This window comes from Thunnus albacares, chromosome 15 (assembly GCF_914725855.1).
Source record: "Thunnus albacares chromosome 15, fThuAlb1.1, whole genome shotgun sequence".
NCBI lineage: Eukaryota > Metazoa > Chordata > Actinopteri > Scombriformes > Scombridae > Thunnus > Thunnus albacares.
Genome location: NC_058120.1, coordinates 29,557,214 through 29,563,213, shown reverse-complemented (window position 1 = coordinate 29,563,213; position 6,000 = coordinate 29,557,214). Strand labels below are relative to the sequence as shown.

Here is a 6,000-nt window from a genome sequence, read left to right as displayed (position 1 = left end):
AATCAACAACCATCTTGATAAAAATCTTATAATTGCTTCAGTCATTTTTTTAAAAGTGAAAATGCTCAAAATCTGCTGGTTGCAGCTTCTCCAGTGTGAAGATTTGAAGCTTTTCTGCATCACAGACAGCACACTCATCTATTTTTACTCACAGCTGTTGTACATCAATGTGCATCAGTTATTAATCATATAATGATTTATTTATTTATTTTTGTGGTGCTTTTTAAAAAAAAAATATGGCCAGGAGCGACAGATGAAAACTAGCCTTTAATTCTTTTTTTTCTGGTAATAAATAAGCAGAACTAACAGAAACAGATAATTAGTGATGTGTCTCCCTACAGGAACTGATCACACCCTCACATCTGCCCTCAGTAGCTTCCCGCCATAGAGCCCGCAGCACTATATATTATTATTATTCTCTTTATGTTGTGTGTTCTATGTTATTAATAATGTAGCACAGCGTATCTTTGATTCTGATTCAGTTCATGAATAACCTCCTTTACTTTCCTGACTATAAAGAACCTGAAAGGGTATTTTGCAAACATGTTTTAATTATATAAAGTAAATTCTTTTGAACACCTGAAAATAGCCTTGGGGTGATATTTACTGTACATTTTGTTTTAGCTGTTAAACGTTGTGTTGTTTCATATTTCCGAGCTCAGAGGCGGTCCCTGAACGGCTCGCAGGCAGTGGGCTCAGCTCCATTTCAGCCGCTGAGCGTTTGTCGGCTCTCCGCCTTTCTGACCTTCTTACAGCCGTTCGGGAGAAATGGGAACGCCTTGAAGCGAGCCCCGCTCATCGGCGATAGATACAGCTCCCTACTCGGCTGTCGCACCCAGAAGATTATAATTCATACCTCCGCCGACCGTCTCTGTGCCGACAAGAAAAACGGTGAGTGGCTCATCACCACCCCCCCCCCCCCCGCAGGTAACCCCGAGCCCGGGCCGGTGTCGCTCTGAGTGGGTGTCCCGTGGCTGCGGCGCGGCCTCCCGGCTCTCCCGGAACTCGAGCCCCGCGGTTCGCATTACGAGTCCGAGGCCGCGGTTATAGTTTGACCAGTAAGTGGACGTCAACGCCACATTTTAAACACAAGACGTGTTAAAATTGACGTTTCAGGTTTAGTGGTGAAGTTTTAATGTGAAGTCTAAGCTTTAAAATGCTTTTTTATAAAAAATGTTATGTCAGCTAGCGTGGTGCTAACGCCAGCTAGCCGGCTAACATTAGCTGCCTCTCTGGGTTTCGCTGCTTATAATTAATTTCTGTGTTGGATAATAAACATATAACTTTCTATAATACTGTTGGGATGCTGTTTATATGTTTAGGATGTTTTCGTGTAGTTACAGTTTGTTTTAGCGGCCTGACAACATCGCAGTTACGTTAGCAAGTCGCTTTAAGTGGAGCTAACGGCTAAAGCTTGGAAACTGGCAGTAAGTGTGAGATACTCGGCCGTAAAACCTTTCTGTACCCGGCCGGACAGCGAGCTGGAAGGCTTAACGCTGCCAGCAACGCATCTCTGTCGTATCCTCTTATGTTGTTGTGTGTCTGATGAAATAAGTAGTCTTCTTATGTCGTGGACAGATGATGAAACTTGGGGTCACACAGGCTAGCTTTGTCATATACGCCTGAACACTGTAATTTTCCCAGTTTACTCCTAACAGACCGTCTGCGGCCGAGTTTCTAACATTGTGTAAGTTTGAAGTCACAAACAACAAAAGGAGTTTTGTTCCAGTCGAGCACAAAGACGTGGAAAGTCGTCACGATTACCAGAACACTCAACTTCACTGTTTATAACTGCGGCTGCTCCTCAGTTTTTTTTTCTGTCTTAATATTGATTTTTAATTTCCAACTTTTTACAAAAGATGACAAAACAATCCTCAACACGAGCTGCTTTTTCTGGAGCTTTCAGTCGAATCTCACGATCTTCCTCAGCAGATGGGAGTCTAGGTGTTCAGGAACTGTGGATGTTCAAATTTCCATTTTTTTCTGACTATTTTAAGGACTTCTTATTATAACTATTAGCTCATCGGGTACTTTCTAAAAGGCCCAAAATAATAACAAATACCTCCCTCAAACCCTAAAGAAGTGAATTAAGAGTTAAATAAAATAGAAAAGGAGTAAATAATCACAGTGTAGAAGATGGAAGCAGACATTGTTTGGATTATTTACATCACACATTCATTAAATATGAAATGATCAGTTAAACCTCAGTATGTTTTGAATATCGGCCACATTATCTAATCTGACCTTTTCATCACTGAGCGTTGTGCTTGATGACTGATTCTTTAATCCTCCACTCGTTTCCCTTCATAACGTTTAATTATTAACAGCAGATGTGACAGAAAACACACACGTGAATCATTCTGTGTTTTTCTTTGAATGATGTTACTGAACAGAATATCTGACAGTTAGTCAGACTGAACAAACAGTTTTATTTTGTTATTTTCTGTCATTTTCTAGTTCAAACAGGTGAATAAAGGAAGTAAATGAACAGATAATGAACATGATCGTTAGCTGCTTCTTTAGTTAATGTGAATCATCTTGTATTGTGTTTTTGTTTTTGGGAATTTTAAAGTGAATATTCAGCTGCATTTTTCAAAACGTTCACAAAGCAGTCGACGAATCAAACTGGTTGTATCTGGTCTTAATGGCCAAACTGGACGGCAGGAACGTTGTCGCAGCGCTGGACGGAGGTGTGGACGCTTTCACACCTCCACACAGCTGATCAATCACTGATTATTGGTTTCAGAAAACTATAAAAACGTTGCATCAAGGCTGCACAAGAACTTTGACTCAATAAAATCCAGAATAGAATGAAATTAATATGTTAAATAAGAAGTAAATCTAGAATCTGAGCAGGTTTGAAGTTGATCCGACAGTTACATCATTTGATCGCTGGTGTGAACTGAGTCTCAGTGGATCTTTATTATTATTATTATTATTATTATTATTATTATTATTATGAATGATGATAATGATCATGTGAGACGTGTCTGAACTCAGGTGGGATCCTGAACCTGTTCTCCTCTCAGACCGGATCAGGTCTCTGTTGTGTTTGATGACTGATGTGAAGAAACGTCAGTGTTGTGGAATGACGTCCATTGTTCTGGCAGTCACAGTGACAGTAACAGTACCAGTAACAGTGACTCTCTGTACTGGTCTTACTGGACTTTTAGAGGAGGAAGCTGAGTCAGAGTTTCAGTCCTGAGGACGAGAAGAGAAAAGTGTTTTTTTTTTTTTTTCTGCTGCTGCTGATCGTTGACCTCAATCTGGACTTAGAAAGTGGACACAGGACACCGTGAGGGGTTAAAGGGGTGAAAGCCAAACCCTGTGACTGACTGTAGCGGCCTGCTGCGGTAGCCCCGGGTCTGGGGGGGGGCGGTGGGGTGGGAGGGGGGTGGGGGGGGTCAGGACGCTCTCTGGCAAGTTGTGATGATTAATCTGTTGATAAGAGGATCTGTCTCAGCGCAGCCTGTTTATATCCAGTCAGACAGTCACACAGTCAGACGGGCCGGCCGGCTTCAAATTAGACCCTAATCAACTTAGCCAGCACCCATCCAACTCCCAGCATGCCGTGCTGCTGCAGAGCCGCCGCTGCTGCTGCTGCTGCTGCGTTCCAGAAATACTGGAAAGTCCGAAATTCAAACCCTCCCAGCATTAGATTAATGTCTGGATCAGTCGACGCTTTGTTCAGTCAGTGAAAGTCTATCGACGGGTTTCAGTGACGGTAATAACTGACCGGTGGACAAAAGCATTATTGATTATCAATCAATCGATCGTTAAGTCTGCTAAATGTCAGAAAAATGCAGAACGACAGTCCAGAACTCAGAGATCCAGATTCTGATCATGTGAAACAGCAACGTTTATGAGTTAAAGCTCTAAAATGAAGAATTGATTATCAAGATGTCAGTGAATGTTGTGAGCCAACAGAATCACCTCGAGTTGATCTGAAAACCAGCAGATTAGTCGTCGTTTGAGGAGGACGGAGGCCTGATCGATCAATAATCAGACTGTTGGATTGATTTCCTGCAGGTCAGAGATTCAGGTCGTCCGTCTGATCGGGTTTCCCGACATGTAACGAGCCTGTTGATTAGTATTAATCACCAGTAAAGTGATGTATTAACATGTAGTGATCGGTGGATCGATCTGACCAGCAGTCGTCCCTCCAGCAGCAGAAACGTTGGATATAAATCAGTCGGGAGGCGACGCAGCTGTCAGACGGTCAGCTGAGCGTCGAGCTGCTTCATGTTTGCATATTCGTTGGTTTCAGGTTTTCTGTCCCGCAGGGTTTAAATCTCTGAGCTTCAAACTCACAGCAGCTCCGAAACACACGAAACCACATCAGAGTCTGTCTGTGACGAAGACGATGAGGAGCTGAATTAGTCAGATGTGCCCCTCCTCACACACACACACACACACACACACACACACACACACACACACACACACACACGTGCTGCTGTTTACTTGCAGGACTGGTTTCTCTTATTCACACTAGTTTCACTCATTAAATAATCAGCTCCAGGTTGTTGTTGTTGTTGTTGTTGTTGTTGTTCTGACTGTGACTTTATGAAACAAGAAGTTACCCACGGCTCTGTATAAATGACCACAAGCATTCAGGAAGTAGACACGGCCGTGTATAAACCAGCTGCAGTCATCCAGGAATTAATGTGCTGCATAAATGTCAACAAGCTGTGATCCAGGAATTATCCAGCACCCTGTGTATAAACCAGAAGACTACAAATAAAGATGATTTTCTCCATTAATCGATTCATTCTTTGCTGAGGCTACAGTAATATAATATAATAATATAATATAAAATATTTATTGTCATAAATGAAAAATGAAAACGCTTGAAAAATGAAAAAAAAAAAAAAAAAAATTTCTTGATTATTAAAATAGTTGCTGCGACTCTGATAAACCAGCTGCGTTCGTCCAGGAATTATCCAGCACCCTGTAGAGATGATGGTTCAGCTGATGGTTTCCTGTTCGGTTCCTCTCAGGTGAAGAGACTACATGTCCCAGAAGCCCCTGTGAGAGCGACCGACTGACCACTTCCTCGTCTCCGTGTTTCCTCTCTTCCTCCGTCCGGTTGGTTGGATGAGTCCCAAACAGCGACAGAACTGTGAGCAGTGATTGGGCGCTGAGCCAGACCCGGGTAGCCAACGGGGAGCCAGGTGAGAGGTCAGGTGATGAGTGTGAGTGTGAGTGTGAGTGTGAGTGTGTGTGTGTGTGTGTGTGTGTGATTTGTTCACAGTAAATAACAGATGAATTAATTAGAGCAGAAATATGAAGCAACAGAATATTTTAACATTTTCAGTAAAGGTCATCAGAGCTGCTGAACGTCTCAACCTTCATGTTTAATCTCATTTATCACGTTTTAAACAGTTTATAATCCCAAAAAGCAGCTTTAATTTCATCTTGTATGTTTTTATTATTGTGAGAAATAAATAGAAACTTTCTTGCTCTTCAGTTTTTTTTTAGATTTTGTCATTTTACAAACAAAACAATAAACTGGTTTAATCTGCAGTCTAGAGCTGCTGTGATCAATCGATCTGCAGCTATTGATTCATTGTTTAAGTTATTTTTAATGAAACATTCTCTGGTTTCAGCTGCTGACATGTGAGGATTCGATGCTTTTCTGTGTTTTAATGATCGTGCAGCTGCAACGATTAATCGATTAAATCAAATGTCAGGAAAATTAATCAGTAACTGTTTTGATCATCTTCATTTTTCAAATCAAACATTTCCAACATTTTGCTGGTTGCAGCCTGTCAGATGTGATGATAATAAACTGATCAGACATAATAATATCTCCTGTAAATGATCTTTTATAGACAAAATGATTAATGTAGGGAGTAATTGTTGGTAAGTAATTTCTTAATCTGACATGATGGAAGGAAACTCTGTCTAGAAAATACAAGTCAAGGTGTCTCTTTAGATTCAAATGTGTGAGATTATTACTCCCTCTGTTGTCTGATCGTGTCCTAACGATCGTGTCCT

The 6,000-nt window shown here is 41.4% G+C and overlaps 1 protein-coding gene across 1 annotated transcript in view; it reads left to right on the top strand.

Moving 5' to 3' along the window:
- Positions 1-681: 681 nt before the first annotated feature.
- hectd1 (HECT domain containing 1) overlaps positions 682-6,000 on the top strand; it is a 44,169-nt gene continuing 38,850 nt past the window's right edge. The window contains 2 exon segments of the mRNA XM_044375929.1: positions 682-891; positions 5,001-5,174. The gene's annotated coding sequence lies outside the window, so the exon portion shown is untranslated.